Source organism: Mobula hypostoma, chromosome 2, assembly GCF_963921235.1.
Source record: "Mobula hypostoma chromosome 2, sMobHyp1.1, whole genome shotgun sequence".
In the NCBI taxonomy this organism is placed as follows: domain Eukaryota; kingdom Metazoa; phylum Chordata; class Chondrichthyes; order Myliobatiformes; family Myliobatidae; genus Mobula; species Mobula hypostoma.
The window spans coordinates 244,838,099-244,854,888 of NC_086098.1; the positions used below are offsets into that span (position 1 = coordinate 244,838,099).

A 16,790-nucleotide genomic window follows, 5' to 3' on the forward strand; every position below is an offset into this window, starting at 1 on the left:
TCAAACCAACGGAAGAGGGAAATCGCTAAGTGAAGTCTGTTGCTATATGTTCAAGTACTGACTATACAAATATGCACTAATTCTGTTTAACATACAGCAGACTGCCTTCTGGTACAAAAAAGGGAGTGGCAGCAACTTTGCTTGAAGTTGTTGGATTCAGTGATGAGTCTGGAAGGCGGAAGATGAGGCATTGCTCCCCTCACTTGCAGTGACCCTCAGTATAACATCTGGCCTACCTTTTTGAAACAGCTCTTAACGTTAAGGCCCCACTCCTCCACCCACCCCATGGCCCTGAAAATATCTCCGTTAACGGCTTCCCCATCTATCAGAGAGAGGGACTGTGGTGTTAGACTTGTGCCTTTCTTTAGGGAAGAACAAATAAATGTGGTGAGTGGATGCCACTGCCTGTCTGTGCAGAGTGCCAGCCTCCTGGGTAAGGAAGGAGAGTAGTATTCTGTCCAATTCAGATTGGCAACAACATCTCCTCCGCAATCTCCTTCAGCACAAGTGCAGCACAATGCTGTGTGCTTGGCCCCCTGCTCTACAGGCTGTAAGGCTTCAATGCCATATCTAAATTTGCTGATAACACCACTGTTGGCCAGATCAAAGGGGGTGACGTATCAGCATATACTGTAGGAGGGGGATAGAAAATGAGGCCGAGTGGTGCCATAGCAACAATGTCAGCCAGACCAAGGAGCTGATTATTGACTTCAGGAGGAGGAAACCAGTGGTCCGTGAGTCAGTCCTCATTAGAGGATCCAAAGTGGAGTGGGTCAGCAGCTTTAAATCCCTCCGTGTTATCATTTCAGAGGATCTGTCCTGGGCCCAGCATGTAAATTCAATTGTGAAGAAGGCACGGCAGCTTTCATAGAAGTTTGTGAAGGACATGAGAGTCAGCTCAAAGACTGGACTGTTTATTGATTTCCACAGATGCTGCCTGACCTGCTGAGTTTCTCCAGCATTTTCTGTGTGTTGCCCTGGAGTTCCAGCATCTGCAGAATCGCTTGTGTTGACATTGTATTCTGTTGATGTAGGGAAGCGCGACAGTCCTGACCAGCGAGGGGTCAGCCAACAGAATTGATGCTTTACTGGGTGTGATGCACAATCTCATGGACCTCTAGCCTCTGGCGTTCTCCACACTCCATCCAGCAGCACAGCCATCATACAGGGGCGGCAGTCTCTGTGATACAGAGATCAAGGGGTTAAAGTACAGCACGCTGTCGTAGAAACTTAATGTCAGAGAAATGTATACAATATACATCCTGAAATGCTTTTTCTTCGCAACCATCCACAAAAACAGAGGAGTGCCCCCAAAGAATGACAGTTAAATGTTAGAACCCCAAAGTCCCCCACCCCCACCCCCCCAGCTCCCCTCTCAGGTGTAAGTGGCAGCAAGCAACAATCCCCCCTTTCCCCACTGGCAAAAAAAAAAGCATTGGCTCCCGCCACTCAAGTATGAGCAAAGCAACAGCAAAGACACAGACTTGCAGTTACCCCAAAGACTTCATGTTTCACCCGGCATTCGACATACCACAGGCTCTCTCTTTCTCCCCCTAATAAGGGAGAAAGGAGTGTCCCCGTTTCACAGCGAGAGGGGAGACATAACAAACAACTTGCTGGTTTACGATATTAAAAGTGCATTGCGCCATTCTTTTTCCGAGCTCTGTGCCCGCAGATCTTGGGTCTCTGGGCACACAGCCAAAGATCTTCCATCTCCCCTGACACACCAGTCTTCTCGGACACTGACTTCTGATTCCCCCGTCTCCAAAGCCACAAAATTCAGCCCTCCGAAGGTAAGCTGAGCTCTTGGGCTGAGCCCTTGACGTGCCCAACAATGGCCAGTTATGAAACCCCGAGAGCGGGTCCCATTCCCACAAAGAACTTTAGTCAGCGTGTAACTCTAGGTCAGGGTCTTCAAAAGAACCCTGAAAGGGAAAAATAGAGATATTAAAGGTGAAAATAGAGCTGTTTCAAAGATGCAAGCAAAGGAGTGGCCGTTAGGCGCCATTGACCCTCCTAAGCTGTGCCTTCCCATTGGTGATGCATACCAACAAATACCGCGGAGGTCATTGCAAGGACAGCAGTTGTCTACAGTAAAGATTAATAGCTCAGAGAGATAAAAACGTGTCATCTTCTTCTTAAGCCCATCATGCCTACTGGGGCATATCCCACCAACAATAGCTTGCCAGAGTGCTTTGTCCTGGGCCAGTCCTCCAAGTTGTCCCCAGGTGTAGCCTGTCTTTGTGTGTTCTTCCTCTCCCAGGGATGAGGTCAGTGGAGCTTCTGTTGGTATTTCTGTAGCTCTGGGTTTTTATCAGGATGGGGTTGCAAGCACCACACCCAGCCCTTCTCCCATTTCAGAGCGGGGCTTGGGACTGTCCATGGTGGAGTTGACATAAACGTGAATTATTTTTTCTGTTTCTTGGCACGTAGAACAGTACAGGCCGTTTGGCCCCTCGATGTTGTGCAGACCTTTTAACCTGCTCTAAGATCAGTCTAACACTTCCCTGCCACAAAGCCAGTTTTCTTTCTTCCATGTGCCCATCTAAGAGTCCCTTATGTATCCGCCTCTACCACCGCCCTGCCAGGGTGTTCCACACACCCTCCAGTGTCTGTGTGCGGCGGAAAAAAACTATCTCTGTCACCCCCCCCTCCCCCATACGTTGCACCAACCACCTTAAAATTAACCATTATATTAGCTATTTCCACCTTGGGAAGGGGCCCTGGCAGTCCAGTCTACTATTTCTTTTTAACACCTTGATGTTAGGCTACACCAAGAGTTCTGCCTTCAGTTCTGGTCTCCCCATTACAACAAGGATGAGGAGACTTTGGAGAGGATGCTGCAGAGACTCGCCAAGATGCTGACTGGATTAGAGGGCATGTGCTGTGAGGAGAGTTTGGACAAACTGAAGTAGTAGAGGCTGAGGGGAGGCCAGATAGAAGTTCATAAAGTCTTGTGTGGCATCGATGGAGTAATTTCCAGGGTTCAAATGTCTAATGCTAGAGGTCATTCATTTAAGGTGAGAAGGAGTAAGTTCAAAGAGGTCAAGTTTCTTTTTACACAGAGAGGTGGGTGTTTGGAATGAGCTGGTGGTGGAGGCAGAAACAACAGAGGTTTTTTAAATAGAGATTTTTAAATAAGCACCTGACTATGCAGGGAATGACGCAGTATGGACCATGTGCAGGCAGAAGGGATTAGGAAGATCATACAGTTTAGCACGTGTCTAAGGAGTTGGTGCAGGAGGGAGAGCTTCAGATTTTTGGATCATTGGGCTCTCTTCCAGGGAAGGTGGGACCTGGACAGAAGGGACGGTTTGTACCTGAACTGGAGGGGGACTAATATCCTAGAGGGAAGGTTTGCTCATGTTGCACGGTGAGGTGGGGGGGGGGGGTTTAAATTAGAGCTGCAGAGGAATATGAACCAGAGTGTCAGAACAGATAGTGGAGTGATTGTGAGAAAAGATGTTAAGCCTACATACAGTCAGGAATCGAAAGGCAGAGTATGGTGGATCTAATGTTCAGAGCTGAGTATATTTCAATGCAAGGAGTATTGTAGAAAAAGCAGGTGAGCTTAGGGCATGGATCAGCAAATGGAATTATGACATTGTAGCTATTAGTGAGACTTGTTTGCAGGAGGGGCAGGACTGGCAGCTCGGTGTTCTGATTCCTTTGCGTGAGATGTGACTGAGCGGGAGGGGTTTAACTGGGAGGGGTGGCATTACTGGTCAGGGAAAATGTCACAGCAGTGCTCAGTCAGGACAGACTGGAGAACTTGTCTGGTGATGTTTTATGGGTGTAGCCCCCTGGTAAGCCTCAGGCTCTCTCAGCTCGCTTTCATCGAGGGGGAGCAGCCTTCGGCCCCACCAGACTGGGTAATCAAGTTTGTGTGGATGCTGTGTGATGTACCCCACCCTGCCAAATCACAGACAATACACCATATGTGTTTAAATGATTACACTTTATAGATCTTACTGGAACTATGAATTAATAGAGATAAAATACAAAAGAAAAGTAAAAGGCACCAAATTTATCAAAGTTCAGCCACTTCATGCACAACAGTTGGAGCTCGATTAACGGAGTCTTTCCACCATTCGATCCCCTCCAACATCCTCGACCTGCTGCCTGGGACTAACCATGGTGGTCAACCAGACGCTCCACACGAGTCTATCTTTGTCTCCTCTCCTCGCCGAAGACCCTGGGCCTCGGACTCCTGCTTGGGGTCCGTTACGTCGGCCAGCTTACAGCATCGCGTCTCCTCTGTCTGTCCCTATTGCGCCTTCTGCCCCAAAGCCTGCAAAAACAATAGCTTACAGACACACAAGAAAGAATAACATCTATCCCAATTGGTTAGCAAATGAATACAATTCTCTTATCAGTAATTATAACCCAAACAAGCTGCGAGAGAGAAGCACTTTCTTATGTTATTAGCCTTAGCAGTAACATAAAAGAAGAACCCCTTACATGGGTAGAACTGAGGAATAGGAAGGTTATGACCACGTTATAGGATTGTATTTTTTCCCAGGGCTGAAATGGCTAACATGAGGGGGCATAGTTTTAAGGTGCTTGGAAGTAGTTATATAGGGGATGTTGGGGTAAATTTTTCACACAGAATGTGGTGAGTGTGTGGAATGCCCTTCCGGTGACTGGTGGAGGCAGATACTATAAGGTCTTTTAAGAGACTCTTAGATAGGTATGAGGAGCTTAGGAAAATAGAGGGCTATACGGTAAGGTAATTCTGGACAGGTTCTAGAGTAGGTTCCATGATCGGCGCAGCATTGTGGGTCAAAGGGCCTGTAATGTCCTGTAGATTTCTGTGTTTTATGTTGTACGTTCTGTATTATAGAGCACCCAGCAATCTGCGGGATTTAGAGGAGCAAATTCGTAGAGATCACAGACTGTTGCAAGAAACATAAAGTTGTGATAGTAGGTGATTTTAACTTTTCACATATTGACTGGGACTTACATACGGTAAAAAGGCTGGATAGGAAAGAGTTTGTCAAATGTGTTGAAAGTTTCCTTAATCAGTACATAGAAATCCCAGATAGAGAGTGTGATACTAGATCTCCTTTTGGAGAATGAGACAGTAGGTAATGGAATTTTGTGTACAGGAACACTTTGCATCTAGTGATTGTAATGCTATTTTTAAAAAAACAGATCTGGTGCTTTCCCAGTGTATATGATGACTAAACTCTTCTTGGGCTTTCAGCCGGGTGCAGATATCAATTTTAACCGACATTTCAGTGACAAACTGCCATCTTCATCAGGGTTGATGCCCAGGTATGTCTAGTCCTGTGGTATTTATACCATCCTCTCCCCCATCGTCCATCCCTCCTGATTGGTTAGTCCTCATCCAATCAGGTTTTCATAGTCCCATCTTATTTACAATTGAATTCCAGTTTTTACTTGGAGTGAGGCCTTCGTTTTTGTTCCTCTAGTTTTATTTCAATGGCTTCCTTCACCAGGCAGTCCCAAAAGCCATTGGCACAGCGCAGTAGTTTTGTGCCCTCGAAGTCGATCCTATGGCCGTTGCAAATGCAGTGTTCTGCTACTGCTGATTTCTCTGGGTAACCCAACTGGATACACCTGCTGTGCTCCTTGATGCAGGTTTCCACCGAGTGTCCTGCCTGGCTGATGTACACTGCTGCACATTCACGGGGAATCATGTAAACACCAGCCGTCCTGAGCCCAGGTCATCTTTCCTGGAAAGACCAGGAAACCTAACAATGAGGAGGAGCCCATCACTACCACCTGTGTTCCCTATATTCATCAGGATCGTGAAGAAATATCAGATTACTACATCCACACACCTATGTGGAAGCTCCAGGGTGGTTGGCAATTACAGGATTCCCTGTGAATAAAGGCAAAGTTCTCACTCTAACCAATCAGGAGGGATGGATGACAGGGGTATAAGTACCACTGGACCAGACGTGCCCAGGCATCGTCTCTGATGAAGATGGCAGAGTTTGTCATCGAAACGTCCGTAAAAATCGATACCTGTTCCCAGCTGGAAGCACAAGAAGAGCTTATTCATCATAAAAAGAGCTTTGACCAGCAGCTCATCCTGAAGTTTTGAGAGGGGACTTCAATCAGGTCCCTGCCTGAGGATAAAAGACAGTGGTGGATCAGTACAGCGCAAAAGAGCTTTGACCAGCGACCACTCGGTGTTCGGGATTGATCAGCAAGAGCAAATTAAAGGAAGGCAGGGGCAAAGGCAGCAGCCATCGTCACAGTGGACAGAGTCTAGAGTGGTGCTCTTGGAGGCTTCAGTCAGAGAAAGCAAAAAAAAAAGGAAAAGCTCAAGATTTTTTTCATTCTCTTTATATGTGCTCAGCTAGGACAGTAGGGATGACAGGCAGGATAGTGGAATGTTCCTGTTCAGGGATGTGGGAAGGCAGGGAGACCTCCAATGTCCCTGTCAACTACAACTGCGAGAAGTGTATCTGGCTGCAGCTTCTGACAAATCGCATTAATGAGTTGGAGCTGGAACTGGATGAACTGGATCATTCAGCTGGGGTGATTGATAGGACATATAGAAAGGTGGTTACGCCCAAGGTGTAGGACACAGGAAACTGGGTGACAGTCAGGAAGGAGAGTGGGGTTAAGGTGCCAGTGCAGAGTACCTTTGTGGCTATCCCCATCAACAACAGATTCATCACTTTGGATATTGTTGGAGTGGCGGGTGGGGGGGTGGTGGGGGATGACCGAACAGAGGAAAGTAGTGGGTGAGTCTCTAGCACTGAATCTGCCTCTGTGACTCAGAAGGGAAAGGGGTGGAGGGGGGGGAGAAGAGGCATACTATGGTGATGGGGGATTTGGGGATTTGTTAGTAGGGGAACAGACAGGAGTCCTGTGGCCGAGAACAAAATTTCCGGATGGTATGTTCCCTCTGGGATATCTCGGATTGAGGCCTTGGCATTCTTAAGTGGGAGGGTGTGCAGCCAGAAGTTGCGGTCCATGTAGGTACTAATGTCAAGGGTAGGATGAGTGACGAGGTTCTGTATAGGGATTTCAGAGAGTTAGGTTTATTTATTTTTTTGCGTATGTATTTGCTTGGGAGACAGACACAGTCTTTGGATGTGAGGTCATGAACTTTAGACAGATTAGAGGAGAAGTTGTTTGCTGTCTTGAGGCAAATTAGGGTGGAGAAATCCCCAGGGGCTGACAATGAGTTCCCTTGGACCCTTTGGGAGGCTGATGCAGAAGATGCAGGGGCCCCAGTAGACATATTTAAAACATCCTTAGCTGGAGGATTGGAGGATAACTGTTGTTTAGGAAAGGCTCTAAGAATAAGTCAGGAAATTATAAGCCAGTAAGGCTGACATCAGTAGTGGGAAAGTTATAGGAAGGTATTCTAAGGGACTGGATATATAAGTATTTGGATAGGCAGGGACTTATTGGGGATAGTCAGCATGGCTTTGTGCATGGTAGGTCATGTCTAACTAATTTTATAAGAGTTTCTGGAGGAATCTGCCAGGAAAGTTGATGAAGGCAAGGCAGTTAATATTGTCTACATGGACTCTAGCAAGGCCTTTGACAGGGTCCCACGTGGGAGGTCAAGAAGGTTCAGTCACAGAGATTTCAAGGTAAGGTTATGAATTGGATTAGGCATTGGCTTTGCGGAAGAAGCCAGAGAGGTAGTAGATGGTTGCCCCTCTGGAGGCCTGTGACTAGTATACTGCAGAGATAGTTCAACACACACAAAATGCTGGCGGAGCTCAACAGGCCAAGCAGCATCTACGAAAACGAGTAAATAGTGGACATTTTGGGCCGAGACTCTTCTTCAGGATTGTTGTTGTTTGTCATCTATTATCAACTATATGATTGATAATTTGGTAAACTGGATCAACAGATTTGCAGATGACATCAAAATTGGAGGTGTAGAGGATAGGGAGGAAGACTATTAGCTTGCAATAGGATCTGGAACAGCTGATAAAATGGGCTGAAAATGGCAGATGGAATTTAATGCAGGCAAGTGTGAGGTGTACACTTTGAGAGGACCAACCAGGGTAGGTCTTACACAGTGAGCACCGAGGAGTGCGGTAGAGCAGAGGGATCTGGGAATACAGGTAATAATTCTTTGAAGGTAGCATTGTAGATAGTGTTGTTAAAAAAGAAGTTTTTGGCACATTGACCTTCAGGATCAATGTATTGAGTACAGGATTTGGGATGTCATGTTGAAATTGTATAAGACATTGGTGAGGTCTATTCGGAGTATTGTGTGCAGTTTTGGTTACCGACTTGCAGGAAAGGTGTACTGTAAATTAGATTGAAAGAGTGCAGAGAACATTTACAAAGATGTTGCTGGGACTTGAGGACCTGAGTTATAGGGAAAGGTTGAATAGGTTCCTCGAATGAAGAAGATTGAGGGGAGTTTTGATAGAAGTATACAAAATTGAGGGATATAGATAGAGTAAATGCAAGCAGGCTTTTTCCACTGAGGTTGTGTCAGGCTACAACTAGAGGTCATAGGTTAAGGGTTAACAGTAAAATGTTCAGGGGAACATGATGGAGGGGGGCTTCTTCTCTCAGAGGGTTGTGAGAGTGTGGAACAAGCTGCCAGCACATGTGGTGGATGTGAGGTTGATTTCAACATTTGATAGAAATTTGAATAAGTACGTGGGTGGGTGGGGTATGGAGGTCTATGGTCCTCCATAGTCAGTGGGACTGGGCAGAACAGTGGTTTGGCATGTTTCACTGTTCTCTTCTACGTCTATGACTGTACCAGAACAGGATAGTTGTTCCTCCAGGTCTGATGCAGCACAAAAAAAACAGTAAGATAAAGAATGCAATTACATCAAGAAATGGAATAGTATAAATAGCTCATATAGATAAGTTTATTGTTTGTCCATAAATTGACACTAGGCACAGGAGTGCATGTACAGAGGCAGACTGACAGGAAATGATAAAGTAGTGGCAGTGGGGGTTACATAGAAAATCTACAGCACATTACAGGCCCTTCGGCCCGCAATGCTGTGCTGAACATGTACTTACTTTGGAAATTACTTAGGGTTAGCCATAGCCCTCTATTATTCCAAGCTGCACGCACCCATGGGGTTGTGGTAGGGTGAGTTAGCAGGTGGTGGTTTGGGGAAAGTAACTGATTTTGAGTCTGGTGGTCCTGGTGTGGATGCCATGTAGGTTCATTCTGGCTGGGAGCAGAACAAACATTCCATTAGCTGGGTGGGTGTGGTTCTACAACGCACTTCTGTGTATATATCCGTGAAAAATACATATTTCAACTTTATGTATATTAACTCTGCATCTGCAGAGAATGCTGGAGATTGTCACACCTGTGGAGTGATAAACCATTCATGCTTTGGTTTGTTAACAGTCTGTCTCTCCACTCCTGCTGTGTGTTTCCAATATCTGATACTATTTCAGATTTATGGGATCGCTTGTGTTTTCTTTAAAATTTTCTTCAACACTGCATCAGCCCTGTGTAGCTCATTCAGAATGACCTTTCAGTGAAGTAAGAACTTCAGCAATGGAGAACAAACAGGCCATTCAGCCCTTCAAGCCTATTTTACCAACTAGTAAGCTTCAGCTGATTCAATCGGGCATCTGACACCTTCTGGCAGTGATTCAAATCTGTCAGCTTTGGGCTTGAAGTTGTGCATTGCGTTGACACTGAGGTAGAGTAGCGCAGTGGGTAGCAAGATGCTATTACAGCTTGGGGTGCCAGAGTTCAGAGTTCAATTCCAACGTCATTTGTAAAGAGTCTATACATGTGGGTTTTCTGGTTTCCCCCCACACTCCAAAGATGTACCTGTTATTAGGGTTAATTAGTCATTGTAAACTGTCCCATGATTAGGCTAGGGTTAAATTGGGTGTTGTTGGGCAGTTTGACTCGAAGGGCCGATTACAAATTGTATCTCAATAGATAAATAAATACCCATCTTTCTGAGTGATAAAGGTTGTCCTTGACTCTCCCTGAAATGGCTAATTCTCTTTGAATCTTTCAACCTTGGGAAGTCGAGCAGACTTGCCTTGGACTGTTGACCTCTCAAGTCCCAGAAATCTTTCTGGTGAACCTTGTCTGCACTCCTCCATGGCAAGATTAGATTAGGTTAGATTATTGTCATTTACACCTGGGTGCAATCAAATTCTTCGCTTGTATGAGCTCACAAAGTAAACAGTGTCATGGTTATAATAATTACAGCAGTGAATGTAAACCAACAGGATAGTGCAGTCTGTAGTGTGTAAAACAACAGAATAGTGCTGTCTTGTTTAAAAACGTAAACACGAGGAATTCTGCAGATGCTGGAAATTCAAGCAACACACATCAAAGTTGCTGGTGAACACAGCAGGCCAGGCAGCATCTCTAGGAAGAGGTACAGTCGACGTTTCGGGCTGAGACCCTTCGTCAGTACTAACTGAAGGAAGAGCTAGTAAGAGATTTGAGAGGAAGAGGGAGAGATACAAAATGATAGGAGAAGACAGGAGGGGGAGGGATGGAACCAAGAGCTGGATGGGTGATTGGCAAAGGGGATATGAGAGGATCATGGGACAGGAGGCCCAGGGAGAAGGAAAAGGGGGAGGGGGGAAAAACCCAGAGGATGGGCAAGGGGTATAGTCAGAGGGACAGAGGGAGAAAGAGAGAAAGAATGTGTGTATATAAATAAATAACAGATGGGGTATGAGGGGGAGGTGGGGCATTAGCGGAAGTTAGAGAAGTCAATGTTCATGCCATCAGGTTGGAGGCTACCCAGACGGAATATAAGGTGTTGTTCCTCCAACCTGAGTGTGGCTTCATCTTTGCAGTAGAGGAGGCTGTGGATGGACCTATCAGAATAGGAATGGGATGTGCAATCTGTAGTGTGTAAAGCAACTGACTGGTGCAGAGATTGCAGTGACAAGCCTGTGACAGACTGTTTACCACTCTACGGGTTCTGTCGGTCTGTCCTTCATCTGGTGGGATGAGCCACGTGCTATGTTTCAGGGTCCTATGTAACTAGAATAGGCCACCGGACGCCACAATCTCCCGTCGTCTTTGAATATTGTGGATCTTCCTCTAACCGAGTTCCTTAATTTGTCCAGCCCCTGTATCCTTGATTTCTTTAATCACTTCAAAATCCTCCATGGCAAAGATTGACTTCACTTCTAAAGAAACATTGTTTATTGTCACATGTCTTTTGTTATATGTTATACATAGGGGTTGAGAGGGAAAATAAATCAACCATCTTGAATGGTGGAGCAGACTTGATGGGCTGAGTGGCTTAATTCTGTTCCAATATCGTATGGTTTTGTACACCAGCATGTAATAAAATTCCCTGTTCACATGAAACCCTCTTTCCTCTCGTCCCAGGTGGCCGGGCCAATAGTTTGTTCCTCAATTTTCCTTAATCCAACAGTATCTGCCCTTTAAAATCTTACATTGTATGGTGGAGACATGCGCAGAAGAATGATGTGGATTTGGAGGCTTCTCGAGAACACAAGTGCTCTGTGAGATAATGCTATCTTCCCCAGGCAACTGCCTTGTCATTGAGGGGTAAGAAGAGCCCTAGCTCAAAGTGTTTCACACGCCAGCTATGAATAGAGGCACTGGCTCCCTGAGGGTCACAGGTAAAGGACTAGTGGGCACGCACAGCCCTGGATTATGTTACCAGTGCCACTGACATTACATCACTGAGCTCTTCTTCGGATCTCTAATCCACTGTTGTTTGTTCAGCCCGTTCAGCTGTTGTCCCTCTGGTCTTATCTCCACTGATCCCCACCAACCAAGCAGCTCCTCTTCACCCTCCCCCCCCCCCACCCCCTTATCTCTGCTGCTCTGTGTTTGCAAGCTGTAGTAAAGTTTAATTATTCTGTTTATAATGGTTGGCTGACTTTTATCCCTGCCTGTTTTGACTTCTGGATCTAAACTCAGCAGCTGATCTCAAAACTGAAGCTGATGCCTCAGTGTATCGCTAGGGGAGCTAAGCCAGGATCCTTTCTCCCTTGTTTGTTCATAAGCTTACTGGTCCATTTAAAATAGTTTATTTAGTATCCTGGCCACTCAGCCCACACAGCACAAAGTGTTCTTTTGGAGGCATGAGATGTTGCTGGTGCTGGATTTATAGAGCAACACACAAAATGCTGGAGGCACTCAGCAAGTCAGGTCGTGTCTATAGAGAGGAATAAACAATTGACATTTCAGGCTGAGACCCTTTATCAGGATTGGAAACGAAGGGGGAGGAAGCCAGAATAAGGTGGTGGTTTAGGGGAAAGTACAAGCTGGCAGGTGATAAGTGAAGCCAGGTGAGGGGGGAAGGTAGGCCAGTGGGTGTTCTTCAGAATGTTGATGGCAGAGTTGCTGCCTCACAGCAGCAGAGGCCCGGTTTCGATCTTAACTTCCGGCACTGTGTGTGTGTGTATAGTTAGAACATTCACCCTGAGACCATGTGAGGACTCAGAGTGCTCTGGTTTCCTCCCACATCCTAATGTGTTGGTGAGTTAGTTGCCCCTTTATTATCTGGGTGAGGGGTATGGGTTAGGTTACAGGGAGCAGGCAGGAGAATAAATCAGCTATCAGCAAACTTGATGGGCCAAATGACCCAATTCTGCTCCTGTGTCTTATGGGTAGTATTTTGGGGGTAATTGATGGGAATGTGGGGAATATAAATATTGGGATGGGTTATAAATATTTGGTTGGTGATTGGCATGGGCGAAAGGCCTCTTTGGTCTGGACATTATCAGGATCAATACAAGGTGATCCAAGTCTCTGTATCACATTAAGGGATACTGGACAGCATTTTTAAGCTTTGTGGCCCTGAGAGAATCACAAAGCAACACACAAGTACTGAAGGAGCTCAGCAGGTCAGGCAGCATGTGGAGGGAAATGGACAGTCGATGTTTTGGGTCGAGACCCTTCATTAGATTAGATTAGATTAGATTCAACTTTATTGTCATGGTGCCGAGTACAGATACAAAGCCAGTGAAATGCAGTTAGCATCTGACCAGAAGTGCAAAAGAAAAATGTTATTTACAAAATAACTGCGAATAAAAAGTAAGTGCTACAGCACACAAATATAAAAGTACTGAGACAGTCCAACATGGGTGCAATACTGCTTAGTGCTGTGATGTGAGGTTCAGCAGGGTCACAGCCTCAGGGAAGAAGCTCTTCCTGTGCCTGCTGGTGCGGGAGCAGAGGCTCCTGTAGCGCCTATCGGATGGGAGGAGAGTAAAAAGTCCATGGTTAGGGTGAGATACATCCCTGATAATGCTTTTCGCCCTGCCCAGGCAGTGTTTATGTTAGATGTTCTCAATGGTGGGCAATTGGGTGCCTATAATCCACTAGGTAGTTTTCACCACCCACTGGAGTGCTTTGCGGTCCGATACAGGACAATTGCTATACCACTCTGAGATGCAGTCGGTGAGTATGCTCTCAATGGTACAACGGTAAAAGTCCGTCAGTATCCTGGGACAGAGGTGAGCTTTCTTGATGCTCTGCAGGAAATAAAGGCGCTGTTGTGCCTTTTTAATCAGGATGGAGAAGTTCAGGGACCAGGTGAGATCATCGGAAATGTGGACACCAAGGAATTTGAGGCTTGATACATGCTCCACTACAGTTCCATTGATGTAGATGGGGACGTGAGTGTGGCTCCTAGAATGCCTGAAGTCCACAATAATCTCCTTGGTCTTCTGGGTGTTAAGGGCCAGGTTGTTGTCAGCACACCATGCAGCCAGGTGCTGGACCTCGTCCCTGTAGGCTGTCTCGTCATCCCCTCTGATCAGGCCAACTACCGTGGTGTCGTCTGCGAACTTGATTATGGAGTTAGAACCATGTACAGGAACGCAGTCATAGGTGAAAATGGAGTACAGAAGAGGGTTCAGCATACAGCCTTGAGGCACACCGGTGTTCAGAGTGAGAGTGGAGGAGAAGAGGTTGTCTAACTTAACAGATTGGGGTCTGTTAGTCAGAAAGTCCAAGGTCGTCAGAACAGTATTATAGATGCTGGGGTTTCTAGCTTCTGAATTTGGAAACTTGTTTAACTAAGGAAGTGATTATTCCCATTGGCTCTGAGCAATCCGACTCTTCCCTCTCCTTGTTTTCCATATACCCATTCAATGTATTCTGATCCCCACAAAGTCCCCTTTTAGTCTTTTGCTGCTTATGTATATAGAGGGAGTGATTCACAGTGCCAAATTAACCCACTTAGAATATTTATGTGGCTTGGGCCCTTTGGGGGAGCCCGCAAGGTCACAGGAAAAACGTGCTAACAGCGCAGAAATAAGCAGGTTGGCATCAGACCTCAGTATTTAGAGCTGTGCGGCAGCAGTACTACCTGCTACATTGCTTTTCTGACCTCCCTTCCTAATTCACAACAGTACTTTGAAGGTAGTTAAACATCATAAAGTACTCTACAAGAGTGGCACAAGCAAGATTTGGCGTGTGGCCACTTTGGGACCAATTACTGCACACTCCATATGGAAGAGCCCGTCGTGGCAGAGAGATCAGAGTCGGTTTATTATCACTGATGTATGCAGTGAAATATGTTGTTTTGTGATGGCAGTACAGTGTAAAGACAAATTACTACAAGTTACAATAAAAGCATTTAAAATTTAAATAAATATGTCAGAAGAGGAACAGTGAGGCAGTGTACATGGACCTTTTTTTAAAAAAAAATCTGATGGCAGAGGGGAAGAAGCTGTCCCAAAAAAAATTGGGAATGGCTTTTAGGCTCTTATACCCAAAATAATCTGCAGATGCTGGGGTCAAAGCAACACTCACAACACGCTGGAGGAACTCAGCAGGTCGGGCAACATCCGTGGAAAAAATCGGTCGACGTTTCGGGCCGGAACCCTTCGTCAGGACTGTAGGGGGAAGGGGCAGAGGCCCTATCAAGAAGGTGGGGGGAGGGTGGGAAGGAGAAGGCTGGTAGGTTCCAGGTGAAAAACCAGTAAGGGGAAAGATAAAGGGGTGAGGGAGGGGAAGCAGGGAGGTGATAGGCAGGAAAGGTGAAGAAGGAATAGGGGAAAACACAATGGGTAGTAGAAGGAGGTGGAACCATGAGGGAGGTGATAAGCAGCTGGGGGAGGGGGCAGAGTGACATAGGGGAAGGGAGGGGGAGGGAATTACCGGAAGTTGGAGAATTCTATGTTCATACCAAGGGGCTGGAGACTACCTAGATGGTATATGAGGTGTTGCTCCTCCAACCTGAGTTTGGCCTCATCATGGCAGTGGAGGAGGCCATGTATGGACATATCTGAATGGGAGTGGGAAGCAGAGTTGAAGTAGGTGGCTTCACCTTTCCTGCCTATCCCCTCCCCCACCCCTTTATCTTCCCTCTTACTGATTTTCCACCTGGAACCTACCAGCCTTCTCCTTCCCACCCTCCCCCCACCTTCTTTGTAGGGCCTCTGCCCCTTTCCTCTGTTGTTCGTCCATTGTTGACGTCGATGAGGACCTCGACACCAATATGATGGTGTCGAGACTAGCGCGTGATTTGGATTTAAGTGAGGGAGAGTTGCGCAGCGTCAGCCTCACTCTCTCTTCCCAATTCCCATCTGGATCCAGTGGCAAGACAGAGTCGAGACGGCTGGAGATGGGACTAGGCTCAGTGGATGACCGGGATGTTTTCTGTGTCTTGTCCTGCTCTACACGTTCCACAATGCTTGCAGAGACCACCTTCTTGACCGTTGGACCTTCCATTGGTCTCGTCCGCTCAATCCGCCGGAGTCTGTCTTCACTTGCTGGGATAGACAACTCTCTATCTCACCGAGGGTTTGAGACCCGTCGGCTACCCTCACCTGGTTTAGCCGGCTTGTCAAAGCCGTTGCCTGGGGTGTGGCCGCTGTCGCATGCAAACAGCTACGGGGAGCCACAGGTGAGAGCTGAGTGCCAAGTGGGGACCAAAGGTGGACTAACAGAGTGACATAGGGGAAGGGAGGGGGAGGGAATTACTGGAAGTTGGAGAATTCTATGTTCATACCAAGGGGCTGGAGACTACCTAGATGGTATACGAGGTGTTGCTCCTCCAACCTGAGCAGGACAAGACACAGAAGACGTCCCGGTCATCCACTGCGCCTAGTCCCATCTCCAGCCCTTCCCTCTACAGTCCTGACAAAGGGTTCCGGCCCAAAACGTCGACCCATCTTTTCCACGGATGCTGCCCGACCTGCTGAATTCCTCCAGTGTGTTGTGAGGCTCTTATACCACCCTCCCTCATGGTAGTTATGAGATGAGGGCATGTCCTGAATGGTGGATGGTGCTTTCCTGAGGGAACTGCTTCCTGAAGATGGTATGGAAGGTGGGGAGGGTTGTGCCCATTGATGAAGATGGCAGCGTCTACAGCAACACACAAAATGCAGGAGGAAATCAGAAGGCCAGGTAGCATTTATGGAGGGAAATGAACAGATGACATTTTGGGCTGAGGCCCTTCATCCGGGTTGGAAAGGAACAGGCAGAAGCCAGTTTAAAAGTTGCAAGTAGGGGGAAGAGTATAAGCCGGCAGGTGATGGGTGAAAACAAGTGAGAAAGTAGGAGGGTGGGGGGGGGGGGAATGAAATGAGAAGCTGGTGGGTAATAGATAGAAAAGGTAAAGGGGAAATCTAGGAGAGGAGAGTGCTACATGAGAGAAAGGGAAGAAGGAGGGGCAGAGGGAGGTGATGGGCAGTTGAGGAGAAGAGATGAGGTGTTCTGCAGCATCGGGAGGGAATTCCAGAGCTTTGTACCCACCACTGAAGGCACAGCCTTGAGCAGTGGAGACGTACAGAGGATCATGTCTGAGATTATTGTTGGGTACAAAGAGGTCACAGAGTTTGGGAAGGGCTTCAGGACAAGGTTGATTTTTTTTTTAAATTCTCTTCAG

The 16,790-nt window shown here is 46.7% G+C and overlaps 1 protein-coding gene across 2 annotated transcripts in view; it reads left to right on the plus strand.

Moving 5' to 3' along the window:
* LOC134343046 (alpha-endosulfine-like) overlaps positions 1–16,790 on the plus strand; it is a 38,038-nt gene that overhangs the window by 5,003 nt on the left and 16,245 nt on the right. The gene's annotated exons all lie outside the window — the stretch shown is intronic.